This window comes from Pipistrellus hanaki (genome assembly GCF_964339955.1).
Source record: "Pipistrellus hanaki genome assembly, chromosome: 17".
Taxonomy (NCBI): Eukaryota; Metazoa; Chordata; class Mammalia; order Chiroptera; family Vespertilionidae; genus Pipistrellus; species Pipistrellus hanaki.
This window is the reverse complement of record NC_140519.1, coordinates 32356983-32370609: the sequence shown is the minus strand read 5'-3', so window position 1 is coordinate 32370609 and position 13627 is coordinate 32356983. Positions and strand designations below refer to the sequence as shown.

The following is a 13627-nucleotide window of genomic DNA, read 5'->3' as shown; positions in this document are numbered from 1 at the left end:
GGTATGAATTATTCAGAAAGTTTATTTTACAAAATACATACAGCACAATTTGTACTAAAGGAAGGCTAAGATAATCTGAGCTATAAGTAGAGAGCAGGAGTTAAATACAAGGCAAATGATAAAGGAAATTTCCAGTACTGTAGCTCACATTTATGCCTCCTTGTGGATGAAGCAGAAAAATAAAAAATACATAGACTCCTTTTATCCACAGGCGATATGTTCCAAGACCCCCAGTGGATGCCTGAAACTGTGAACACTACCAAACCCTGTACGTACAGTATTATGCATTTCTCTTATAAAGTTTAATGTATAAATTAGGCATAGCAAGAGATTAGCAACTATAATCTACACTAATAAAAGAGAAACATGCAAATTAACCGTCACTCCACTACATCCATAGCCAATCAGGAGCGAGAATGCAAATTAGCCCAACCAAGATGGCAGTGACCACAAAGTTGGAGAGAGCAGGAGGAGGGTTGGGTTGCCCCTGGCAATATAGTAAGCCAAGCTTCCTGCTCTCCCTGGCCAGCCCTGGTCTCCACTCAAGGCTACAAAGTTTAAATTGTAGAAGATAAGTAAATCCCAGATACCTGCTTCCAGCTGGCCCTAGCCTCCACTCATGGAGGGGCTGAAAAAAAAAGAAATAAAAGAAAAAAATGAAGGGCTGGGTGCCTGGATCGCTGGGGGCATGGCCAACCTGAAAACAGCCCTCAGCTCCTCACCTAGGCTGGCCACACTCCCATGGGGTGAGGGTATCTGCTGGGGGTCTTGGCAGCCTCCAAACAGCCATCAGTCCCTCACCCCATCAGTGGGGGTCAGAGCTGATCAGGACGGGGGGGTGGGGGAGTATAGAGTGAGCAGGCCAGCAGGGATCGGTGGGGGCAAGCAGGCCAGTGTGGAGGGATGGTGGGGGCGAGTAGGCCAGCAGGGGAGGCAGTTTGGGGTGAGCAGGCTGGCAGGAGAGGCAGTTGGGGATGAGCGCATTGGCAAGGGGGCAGTTGGGGAAGATCAGGCTGGAGGGGGAGCATTTAAGGGCAAGCAGGCCAGCGGCGGCGGGGGGCAGTTGGAGTGAGCAGGCTAGTAGGAAGAGTGGTTAGGGGCAAGCAGGCAGGCAGGCAAGCAGGCAGGTGAGTGGTTAGGAGCCAGCATTCCCAGATTGCGAGAGGTATGTCTGACTGCTGGTTTAGGCCCGATCCCTATAAACCAGCAGTAGGACATCCTTTGAGGGGGTCCCACATTGGAGAGGATGCAGGCCAGGCTGAGGGACACCACCTTCCCCTATGCATGAATTTCAGGCACCGGGCCTCTAGTAATAATAGAATTATAACATTGCTGTAATAAAAGTTATGCGGTCTCTCTACTCCAAAATATCTTATTGTAACCCTCCCTTACTTTAGTAAGTGACTTGGTATAACTCATTTCACATGATCCCTTCCTGAAGTCTTTGCATTGGCTCAATGCTTTTTGGCATAACATGCTGCCATCAATTGAAATACCGTTTTCTGTTCAGATCTTCCACCAACAAATGTAATGCCTTTTCCATCTAAACTAAGCACTTATCACACACTGTGACCATAAATTTTGAAGTCTGAGGTGTGATGACAAAACTAGTACGAGATTCTTTTTTCTTCTTCAGGATTTCACAGACCGAGCCAGTCAGAGAAAGACAAGTATTACATGATCCCACTCATGTGGAATCTGAAGAACAAAATAAACTGATGAACAAAATAGATCCAGAGACATTGAAACATGGAACAGGCTGATGAATCTCAGAGGGAAGACAGGGGTTGGTAGAAAGAGATTAACCAATGAACTTACATGCATATATGCATAGCCCATGGACACCTACAATAGTGTGGTGAAGGCCTGAGGCACAGGAAGGTGGCAGGCTAGAAGGGATCAATGTGGGGGGAGGAGGTATATCTGTATAACTTTGAATAAATTAATCTTTTAAAAAGCAGTAAGAGCCGAAACTGGTTTGGCTCAGTGGAAAGAGCGTCAGCCTGTGGACTGAAAGGTCCCAGGTTTGATTCCAGTCGAGGGCATGTACCTTGGTTGCGGGCACATCCCCAGTAGGGGGTGTGCAAGAGGCAGCTGATCAATGATTCTCTCTCATCGATGTTTCTAGCTCTCCATCCCTCTCTCTTCCTCTCTGCAAAAAATATCAATAAAATATATTTATTTTTAAAAAGCAGTAAGAAAATATACTGTGATAAAGAAAAATATGTATACTGACATCTATTTTTACCCAACCACTGCCATCTGTTTACATAGAGTGTGTTTGTGGTGTAATAACTGGGGAGGTGTTATCTTATACATTCATAGTAGTTCCTTGACCACCACCCCTTGTAAATTCATAATGCATGTTAGATGTTTTGATTATGGCCCTAGCATGAGCATCATACATTTATGGAGAACCTTACATTAAATAACTCTCTTAAAAAATCTACAAATCAGCCAAAATTGGTTTGGCTCAGTGGATAGAGCATCGGCCTGCAGACTGAAAGGTCCCAGGTTCAATTCTGGTCAAGGGCATCCACCTTGTTGCAGGCACATCCCAGTAGGGGGTGTGCAAGAGGCAGCTGATCGATGATTCTCTCTCATCGATGTTTCTAACTCTCTATCCCTCTTTCTTCCTCACTGTAAAAAATCAATAAAATATATATTTTTTAAAAATTCTACAAATCATTTCACTTTTTCACCCTCTGAATAAACTTGTTTCGGGGGGGGGGGCGGGGGGAGAAGGAATGCTTGAAAGTACTATGATGATGGTTTAATAAAGATAAACTTACAATACGAGGTTGTTTTTATATATTATTCATAGCAGACAATAATGCAATTCTTTAAAACAAACCTTAAATATATCTCTAGTCTGAAATATACAGATCAATATATGTTTTGGTCATCTTAAAATGAAATAATTTCTGAATACCTATAGATCAGAAACACTGTAGAATTCTATATATAATAGTGATACCAACACGATATGAAACTAAGAGATGATTCTAGGAATCAGATAATTAAGACTCTTAACACATTTAAGTCTTTTATAAAGCATGGCCAGGAAAAGCTCATGTTTATAATAATAAAAGGATAACCTGCTAATTAGAGCAGAAGACCTTCCAAAGCCAGGCCTGTGAGGGGAAGCCTGGCTCCCAGGTGCCAGAAGGAAGTCGGTGGCAGCAGTTGGGGAAGAAAAACCTAGTCTTGCACTTATTTTGTGCATCGGGCCTCTGGTTTTCTTAATAAAATACCATTTTTATGGTTTGAGAGAAGCAAAAGAATTCACTGATCTAAACTTGTTGACAGACTAGCTTTGTTTGTGATTTGAACAACAAAATGTAATGACTCTATTTCAAGCTTCAAGAAGAGGATAAAAAGTCTGACATGTTTTGATTGATCAAGTTCAAAATAAAACCTAAGAAGTGATCAACATCGGCTGCAAGAGTTTCCATGTAATATTTTCTTGTCATAGATAAAAAGCCAAAGGAAAGCTAAACATTAATACAATAGGCTCAAGTTGTTCTTCAGAACTTTAGATTTGTAGATTTAACCTTTATCAGGTTGGTGGACCATTTGTTGTTAATGGTATCAGTGAAATTACTAATCAAGATAAAAGTGCCTTCAAATTAATTACAGCTGACCTTGGAAAAAATCATTATCTTCTCAATGGATGTTCAATTAAACGTGAGGGAATGTCAGTGTGACTTTGGGTCATTATCTTAAGACTGCAAATCTTTTCTTAAAGTTGTTTACTCTCAAGTAAATATGATAGTAATTCAGTTTCACACTAATATTTCCAACATTATATGGTATAATGCAAGCATATGTAAAACAAATAAGAAAACCTTGATAAATCCGACTATGTTCACTTGCCTTTTCTGTACTAGTGTTTTGTTTTTTTTGTGGCTACATTCTCCACTAGACTGCATAACCTTTCAAACCCTCATCATCTTTGAGCCATTTATAAATTTTTGAAACAGTTTATAATGCTTGATTCAGTCTTTTATTCTACCTCAGTCAAGCTAAGCTTCTGTAAATAATTTTCAAAAGAAATTTGGTAAGAGAGAGAGAGATTTTCAACTTATAAATCTATTTTGACAAAGAGGCAAGAAAACCAGCATTTTCATACATTGTTGGTGAAAAAGAATTGCTCATATGCTTTCAGATAATAATCCAAAACATATTAGAATGTATTACTCTAACCCAGCGATACAACATACAGAGAAAAAGCAATAAGAACAAGAAGCTTACTAACTATATTTTGTAGTAACAATAACCTAAAATTCTGAGCCACAGATAGTTGAATTGTTACTCAGTCATACAATGAAATAGATCTATGAGTTACATACATGAGATACTCATTAATGATAAAGGTACCTGCTTAGTTAAGTATACATTAAGCTAAGGAGTTATGATCTAATTGTTTATCCACATGGAAATGAGACATGGTTAGGAAACTTTTATACTATGCCATTAACACCGGTGAGCTTGAACAGGGAATGAGGTATATGGAATGTTGACAAGAGTTCTAATAACCCTGTTTGCATTTTTCAATCTATCATAATAAAAGCAAAATAGGCAAATTGACCAAACAGTAGAACGACTTTCTGGATAACCTTCCAGACACCCTTCCGAATGACCTTTTGGACATCCTTCTGGATGACCTTCTGAACAAAGCCAGGGCTGTGAGGGCCATGGCAGCTGAGGCTACAAATTTTCTGCATCAGGCCTCTAGTCTATATAATAGAAGCCTAAGTGACTGATAGGGCAAAACAACCAGAACCACCGGTGGTTATGATGCACACTGACCACCAGGAGACAGACACTCAATGCAGGAGCTGCCCCCAGTGGTCAGTGCGCCCCCACAGGGGCAGTGCCGCTCAGCCAGAAGCCTGGCTCATGGCTGGTGAATGCAGCAGCAGTGGTGGGAGCCTCTTCCACCTCCGTAGCAGTGCTAAGGAGCAGCAAGCAGGAGGGCAATAAGGAGCGAGGGATCCCAGACTGTGAGAGGGCACAAGCCAGGCTGAAGGACCCCACCCCACCCCAGTGCACAAATTTTGTGCACTGGTCCTCTAGTTGTGATAATCAACCCACATTTTTTGTAATTTGAAAAATTAAGCAAGTTTCAAAAAAAAATTAAGAGAATGAAATAAATGTGTCAACTGACAAAATTGAAATATAAATGTAACATTTTGTTGATGTTGAATATACTGAAGTTGAAACTGCACTCCATGTAGAAAGCATCCCTAAAAAATGTACACTGAATAATAGAAGTAATAATTTACCCTCAAATGGCTTAACACGAAATATATATATATACACAGAGAGAGACTAAGACAAGCAGACAGGGCAAATAAATAAACTGGTCTTAAACTTTGATAATAGGTCAATCTGAAAAAAAAATATATGAATATACTTTTCCCTGTTTTTATTTTTGCCACTTTTCTTTAAGTCTAAAAAGCTATTTAAATATAAAACAATATAGGGGGACTCAATTTATCTTGCCACTGACTTATAAGTACCTCTTCTTTTTGGCTTCCTCATCTTACTTTCTTCTACCTCCTTGTGTTTTTTTTTGTGTTTTTTTCCCACACCCCAAGCAAATATCACTGTTTGCTAAACCATGGATTTAAATTATTCACCCTTTAAAGACTTATTTTGCAAACTTATTTTATTCAGGTCTACACTCAAATATTGTCTTATAGAGACATCTCCGTATTAGTTTTATGAAAAGAACACTCTCATATATCTAATTATATATCCTAAATGCGCTTTATTTTTCCTCAGAGCACTTTATTTTGTATCTCTCCTGAACAGAATGCTAGTCAATGATCACAGGGTCTTCATTTTGGTAATTACTACAATCCCCAAACGCAAACAGTTCTTGAAGTAATGTAGACACTAACTGAGTGTTTGTTGAAAGAAGCAATAAATGCAACGATTAGACATGAAGATTAAATATGGAATGTGAATTTATAAATGTCAAATAAATAATGCAGATAATGTAAGAAAGATAACTATACCTACATATTTTTAAACAATTTTTACTCATAATGCCTTTAGAAATTAGGTAGAGTTCCAAAATTCTTACATTCTAATATGTTATACTGAAATGTTTTTTTCTGATAATTACTTATATTCAACAAATAATTTTTGTTGAAAATCTCAAAACATACTCACAATTCAATAAAAAAAACAGGGTAGATTCTTCTTTCTTCTAATATTTGCTTTTATAATAAAAAACAATGTACTTTATAATATTTTGAAAAATATCTAGTAATACATATGGCAAATTATCATAAAAAATAGCAAATGCATCATTTCAAGGAAACAAGTCCCAAGAGTCATAGAACATTAATTTAAAAAATACAAACTTAAGTAGAATAAATTTTTCAAAATATAACATAGTTACAAATAATTAAATGAATCCTGAGAATTATGTGAGAAGAAATAACTATCATTTATCATCATCACAAAGTTAAGAATTGCCCATGGTTACTTCATATATTTGAATTATTTCATACCAAAATATATTACAAATTAAAATGCTAAATGTACCCTCTTTATTAGCACTTGTAAATTATTGTTGCTTTAATATCATTTTCCCTAATGGAAACATTTCTAAACAACTCATTGAAATATTTCATTGCGCTTGGCCAGTACTGCTCAGTGCTTAAGCTTTGGCCCAAGAACTAGGAGGTTGCAGTTTTATTCCCATTCAGGGCACATGCCTGGGTTGCAGGCTCTATCCCCAGTAGGGAGCATGCAGGGGGCAGCCAATCAATGATTCTCTCTCATCACTGACACTTCTATCTCTCTCATCCTTTCTCTTCCTTTCTATTAAAATCAATACAAATGCATTTTGTAAAGAAATACTTCATTTGACCTGTTTTTATTAATTAAGCATATAACTTAGTTATAAACTTCATTTTCATAACTATTCTTATGGCTTTATATACAATGTGGCATACTTTGAAAGGAATAGGGAGGATCACCCCATGTTATGCTTTTGTCATTAATTTTTTCTGCTTTTGTGTTTTGGTAGTTATCTATAAGGTAAGATTAATTAAGATGAGATTAATTGTAGGCAGTTATTGCAAAAATAAAGTATTATTCTGGGATTATGCTCCTCCTGTTTATTACATCCGGACATATACTTTACTTCTTCTTAAAAAGGGTTATTTAACATTATTTCTTTTTCTAATAACTTCTTTTATTAACTAGGTCATTTTAATATCTGGGATTTATTTATCTTCTGCAATTGAAACTTTGTAGCCTTGAGTGGAGGTCAGGGCTGACCAGGGCAAGCAGGAAGGCTGGCTTCTTCCATTGCCAGGGGCAACACAAGCCTCCAGCTTGCTCCAGCTCCGTGGCTGCTGCCATCTTAGTTGGGTTAATTTGCATACTTGCTCCTGATTGGCTGGTGGGTGTAGTGGAATGATAGTCAATTTGCATGTTTCTCTTTTATTAGTGTAGATTCCTGATCATTTGTCTCTAGACTCTATGCCACTTGAAGGCAGGGTTTATGACTGCTTTATTTATCACTATGTCCACCATGCTCAGCATGCAACCAAATGCAGAGAGGAAAATTATCACAAGATTGTTGACTTGAATTAATTACATCCATGAAAGCATGTTTATGGGATGTTGAGATAATATTCTGAATCCTTTGGTTTCTGCTGTTTTAAACTCACACATGGATAGAAATTGAGAAATAGCAGATCTGTTAATGAATACCTTCATTAAATACTTTGTCTAGATTTCCAGATGTTTTAAATATACCTTTTATAGGTGCTGGATAAACAGTGATTACATCTGTTGACTTAAGTTTAATGTCACATAATATCTCTGAACCTCAGTTTCATCCTTTGTAGAATGGTTGAAATGATCTGTAATCTTCCTTTAAGTTTCAAAACGTATTTGCTATTTTTGTGTGACCCAATATACTGTAAAATGATTAAGATTGTTCATACAACCTTCAGATCTTTGTAGAATCTCAGATATATTTTGTCTGAAAATAAGAACAGCACTATTAAATTGTAAGAGTTTAAATTTTTTTTCAGCCCAGCTTCCATCAAATGCAATGCAATGATTCTCTCCGAAAACATCCAATACAAGGGTAATTCAACTACTATTGTTAGTTGTCTCAATTTAATCCTTTAAGAACCCTCAGAGGTTCCATCATCTCCACTTGACACATAGAAGAAACTAAGGCTGATAAATCACATAATCTGTCCAAGGTCATGAACATACGTAGTGTTTACGTGCGGCAACTCAAAGGTACAATTTCTCCTCAGCTACTTAAAAAAAATGGCATATTGGGTGAATTATTAACTTCTAGGCTTCAATTTTTTCATCCCTAAAATGAGAATAATACACTAACTTCGTCTTAGATTTGTTGCATAAACAAAATGCTTGTAAAGTGCTTATGACAGCATCTGGCTTATAGTATGTGCTCAACATTAGCAGTGCTTTTTACGTTACTAGGTATTGCCCAGAAATGCCATTTAAGTTCTAACGGTTCTAAAACTCTTGAGTTTTAAAGCAACTACGAAACTGTTAAGTCTTACACTAGAAAATATAATAACCACTTAAAATAAATTTGATTCTATCATAGATAAACCACCTTACTACTACTTTTTGTACATTCTGGTTTTACTACATGTGAACCCAGTAAAAAGAAAAGGAAATTTAAAAGGTGAAATAAAGCCCATACATTTTGAAGTAGCCTTTATTGTCAATGCTCATCCATTTAAACATAGACCTATACTATCTTACTTACAGGTTTAAATTTTGTTTTCCATTAACAGTGACATTGGAATCAATTTTTTTCATAGCACTTTTTTTTTTCTGTAAACTAGAGAGGTTGAAGATGTGACCACTCAAAAAGTATTGCTGAAGATTCTCTAAATTCTTTAAAGATAAAATTCTTCAAATAATGTTCACAAGTCACACTGAAACGCCATTTAAAATTACATTCGTTGCAGTTACAAAGCACTGGACCCACACTTTCCTGACAAAGTTCTACTATAAGCTCTCCATGTTGCAATTATGGTCAAGCATTTTCATTTCCTAGGACTAATTATGAGCTGCCCACTTTTCTATTTTATCACAGTTCATTTCACTTTAAAAGTAGTTACAAGTGCACCATCTTATTTGTCCCACCCAATAGCCCAGGGGTCCTCAAACTTTTTAAAGTGGGGGCCAGATCACGGTCCCTCAGAGAGCTGGAGGGCCGGACTATATGAACTACTAATTCCTACTGTAACACCTTGGCTGCGCTCACTGCCCAAAAAACCTGGCGGGCAGGATCAGACTCCCCTGGGGGCTGCATGTGGCCCGTGGGCCGTAGTTTGAAGACCCCTGCAATAGCCCCTAATGGTGAGGCATCCAGGAGACTTCTCATTGGAAACCAAGGTCATCTGTGAGTCTAGTTACCATGCTGGGCCTGGGATTCAAGTCTCTTTGGCCTCCATTTATATTTACAGCCAACAGTCAGGAAACCCCCTAAAGCTATCTTGCAAGACAAAGGGAACTCTGTAATTGAAAGGATGCAAATAGCATCACTACCAAAACTGCAACAACTTCTGACAAACTCTTAACCCCTCGTGGTCCTTGGAAGATAATGTGCTAGTTCAGAGGTCTGCAAACTCATTAATCAACAGAGCCAAATATCAACAGTACAACGATTGACATTTCTTTTAAGAGCCACATTTTTTAAACTTAAACTTCTTCTAATGCCATTTCTTCGAAATAGACTCACCCAGGCCATGGTATTTTGTGGAAGAGCCACACTCAAGGGGCCAAAGAGCTGCATGTGGTTCGCAAGCCGCAGTTTGCCGACCAGGATGCTAGTTGAATGGTTAAGATGATAAGGTGTGGAGGGATGCTGACAACCCATCTTCAGATCGGTTAGAAAATGTTTGTGCTGCAAAATTCACTCTCATAACACCGATCATCCTATCCTCCTCATGACCCACTTACCCAATTTGCTTGCTTGTGCACCCTGGCTGGTGCACAGACCTCCCAGAAAATTCTTTCCCTCTCCTCTAAGTGTAATTATAATAAATGGACATCATGGTAGTGATTCCACTCATGAAGCCCAAACGCAGCTGTAAAAAGGACTGAGATACAGAATAGCCATAAATGTGACATCAGCTCCCAGGAAACAGGACTTAAACAACTCAAAGACTACAGTACCAGCCAGTGACCAACAATATTCGGACTATAACAATTTATCCCAATCGTTTGTTCATAGGACATGCTTCCCTGACCATTTTAAACACAATTTAATTCTAAGAGCAACTCCAGGCATCAGTATATCTATTATTTGGGGAGGCAGGTGCACAGAGGGGGAAATAAGGGGTCCAAGTTCACATAGCAACACCTGGCAGCTGAATCCCAATGTGATCATTAAGCCAATTACGCAGACCTGGGCCAGTCATTTAAGCTCTGGGCCTCGGTGCCCTCCACTTCAAAACAGCCTGCCTTCCCTGCCCTCAACGCCCTTGGAATTTCTGAAAGGATTCCTCCCCATCCCCTAGCTGGTCTGCAAACTCATTAGTCAACAGAGCCAAATATCAACAGTACAACGATTAACACATCTTTTAAACTTAAACTTCTTCTAACGCCACTTCTTCAAAATAGACTCGCCCAGGCTGTGGTATTTTGTGAAAGAGCCACACTCGAGGGGCCAAAGAGCCGCCTGTGGCTCGCGAGCCACAGTTTGCCGGCCACGGTCCTAGCAGGTGAAACTTTCAAGCCAGTATCAACCACTCCGGGTTCTGGTACAGCCTCCTTACCTTTGGCGTGTTAGGGTCCAAGCTTCTCATGGGTGACTTATTTTCTAATAGTCGCCCTATAACAGTGAACCTACATGGTCTCTCTCTGTCGGCCATCACCTTTCCCCACTCCTAGGGGTGCGGACTAGGCCAGACCTTCCTCCATTACCTCCAATCTTCCCCCGGTTACCCCCAATCTTCAGCATGTTACCCCATACCTTCCCCCAGTTACTTCCCATCACCTCACCATTTCCCAGACCACCACCTAAAGGCCGAAGAACCCCCTAGAAGCAAAGCCATAGGAAAAAAATAGGATGTCTCTAGGACACTTGCCCCACCCTAAAGAGGGGCCTGGGCCTGGCTCCTCCATGGAGGTGGCGGGTTGGGAGATGCCTCCTCACTGCAGGCCCTGCAACCCCAGCAGACCCGCTTCCCCGGGGTCCGCACGGGTCCGAGGTCACGTGCAGGCCGCCGGTCTCACCTGGAACCTGGGGGCCCTCCGGCAGAACCAGCCCCCACACCTGCACCGGCTCCGCACACCTAGCACCACAGCAGAGACTGGGGCTCTGGGGTTCAGGCCAGACCTTCAAGGACCACAGCGCCAACCAGAGGCCTCTGCTGAGGAAGCCCCGCCCCGCCCTGTAACAGGTGCTTTATGTGCGAGCTTATTGTGTGTCTAGGGGCTTAATCACAAGGAACAACAGCCCGTAATTATTGCAATCAGGAGTCTAGGATCCCATCATTGTATGCTGACTGTGTAGGGGTGGGGTTGAGGGGTTGGTGGGTGGGGGGGCGGGGGGTAAGATAACTCAGCTCTCACAGTTCCTGGCCTCTGAAACTGGAGGGATGATGTTCCTCAAGGATCTGTGTCTGAGTGACCTCATCTTCAAAAGGACACAAAGGGTCAGACTGTGGACATCACTTTTGAGTAAGGTGACCAGACGTCCTGCTTTGGGCAGGACAGTCCCGATTTTTAACAATTTGTCCCGCGTCCCACAGCATTTTTAAAAAGTCCGGATTTTGGAGAAGAATGCACAATAATCTAGGGAACGGCTGGAGAACGAGAAGAGAATATACGGTTTTCGGCGGCCATGTGGCTATTTAGCCAGGATGTGAGTTTTATATTATTTTTGTCACTTTTATAATGTTAAACTTTAATAATAAATAATTGTTGAGAACTGACTATCGAGAACTGCTTATCAAAGTTCGCACTGTTGATCAGTTATTAGAATTTGACCACCATTGTTTGGACTTAATGAACCATGGCATTTTTTGGGATTGGCAACGATGAAAACATTTTGTAACTGTCTCTCAGATGATACACATCGTACTGTCTGCTAGTAAGCTAAACAAGTGATGTCATTACAAATCAGCTATTCAGATAATTTAGGTAAGTAATTTATTTCATAAATACATACATTTTCTTGAATTTAGCAGATAGTACTCATATTATTTATATTTTATAGTGGTGGCAAAAAGTCTAGCGCTGGCCTTGAAAGTCATACGACTATACATAATCTTTTTTTATTTATTATATTTGTAAATTGTACTTATGTTGAAATTTTTAAAAATATATTACAATACTATTTTTGCGTTCTATGAAAATTTTTGTTGCTCCATATAGACCAAATTTTTAATCAAGAACTCCCCTCCCTCTCTTCCCCCGTCAATGGTGTCCCACTTTAGCAATGTTGAAATCTGGTCACCTTAGTCTATACCCTGACTGGGAATTGAACCCACAACCTTTTGGTGTATGGGATGCTGCTCCAACCAACTGAGCCATTAGGCCAGGGCCAGATGGGTTCTTTTAAATGCCAGGTATTTGAATGACTAGACTCTTCTGAAAAAGAATGTCTTAAGTACAAAGAAAAGTAAATTGCAAAATGAAAGCAAAGAAGCGCAGTTTTTCTGAAAGGAAAACACTCTAAGATCTCTCAATAAAAGAGGTAGGTCCTACGGCATTAAGTATTAGAAATTTCAAAGAATGGATGTCACTTCAAAATGAAAAACATCATTCAAGTGGGAAGATTCTATCTTGTCCTCTGACACACATCACTGACTTTTTTCAGAAAAGCTTCCTTGCTGACACAAGAGAAGTGCTGTGATTATTTTTATGTTTGCATGTTTTCTTTTTCTTTTTCTGATAGGTCTTGATGTGCTCTGAATATTAGACTTGGTAAACAATATAACTGTTTATGTGAAAAATAACTAAATATATTTACACAATTTTAAACAGGCAAATATGTGTTATACTAAAAATATCAACACCTTTCTATATACAGAAGAATATCATTTCAATTTTCCATTAAGATGAGTAACTGCAACATGAATTTAATTTTTTTTAAAATAGGTTTCAGAGAGAAAGAAAGGGAGAGAAACATTAATGATGAGAGAGAATCATTGATTGGCTACCTCCTGCATACTCTCTACTAGGGATCAAGCCCCACAACCTGGGCATGTGCCCTTGACTGGAATCTAACCTGAGACCCTTCAGTCCAGAGGCCAATGCTCTATCCACTGAGCCAAACCAACTAGGGCTGAATTCAAAATTTAACATTTAAATTTTAATAAAATAATAATTGTGAAAACTAAATATTTAATGTCAACATATTAAAAAGCTTTATGTTACTTATATGGAAAGAAAAATCAACATTTTAGAGTTATCCTTGGTGCTTTTAGAAACATGTAGTTACTTACATACATTTTAGTTTAATGACCAGAATGAAATATATATATATATATATATATATATATATATATATATATATATATATGCCTAAGCAACCAGCTGACCATTCAACTGGTAGCTGTGACAAACACTGACCACCAGATGGCAAATGCTC

The 13627-nt window shown here is 39.0% G+C and overlaps 1 protein-coding gene across 2 annotated transcripts in view; it reads right to left on the bottom strand.

Annotated features, from left to right (window-relative positions):
- CSMD3 (CUB and Sushi multiple domains 3) overlaps window positions 1–13627 on the bottom strand; it is a 771720-nt gene that overhangs the window by 633259 nt on the left and 124834 nt on the right. The window lies entirely within an intron of this gene.